The sequence below is a fragment of the Penaeus monodon genome, chromosome 34, assembly GCF_015228065.2.
Source record: "Penaeus monodon isolate SGIC_2016 chromosome 34, NSTDA_Pmon_1, whole genome shotgun sequence".
Classification (NCBI taxonomy): Eukaryota; Metazoa; Arthropoda; class Malacostraca; order Decapoda; family Penaeidae; genus Penaeus; species Penaeus monodon.
The window spans coordinates 34,327,378-34,327,747 of record NC_051419.1 but is presented as its reverse complement, the minus strand read 5'-3'; the positions used below and the strand labels follow the sequence as shown (position 1 = coordinate 34,327,747).

The 370-nt window shown below is 43.0% G+C and overlaps 1 pseudogene; it reads left to right on the top strand.

Moving 5' to 3' along the window:
* The window catches only part of LOC119594779, an 8,006-nt pseudogene that overhangs the window by 2,304 nt on the left and 5,332 nt on the right, over window positions 1–370 (top strand).

Below are 370 nucleotides of genomic sequence, written 5' to 3'. Positions count from 1 at the left end.
ATTTATATGTTTATGTAAATACGAGACTCAATTTGGCAAGGCAGTATCATTTACAGCTAATTTACCCTTTCCAGAGCGGCCTACCCCATGGAGGGAAACCGGGCCACTTGAAGCCGCGTACCAACTCCGTGCCCAACCGCGTCCGCGCATTCCAGCGCATGGTGCTTCCTCAGCAGCCCAAGCGCAGCGTCAGCGGCACGAAGAGGGTTGGTCAGTATTTTGGTTTCATTTTTTTTCACTGACTGTAACGCTACATAAACTTTATAAAAAAAATGATTTAAAGAGGGGTCATCACAGAATTTAATTTTTTTTAATACTTAATGTCCTTTTTGTTTTGTTTTTCCCTTCCCAAAAAAAATTTGCGCGCTCT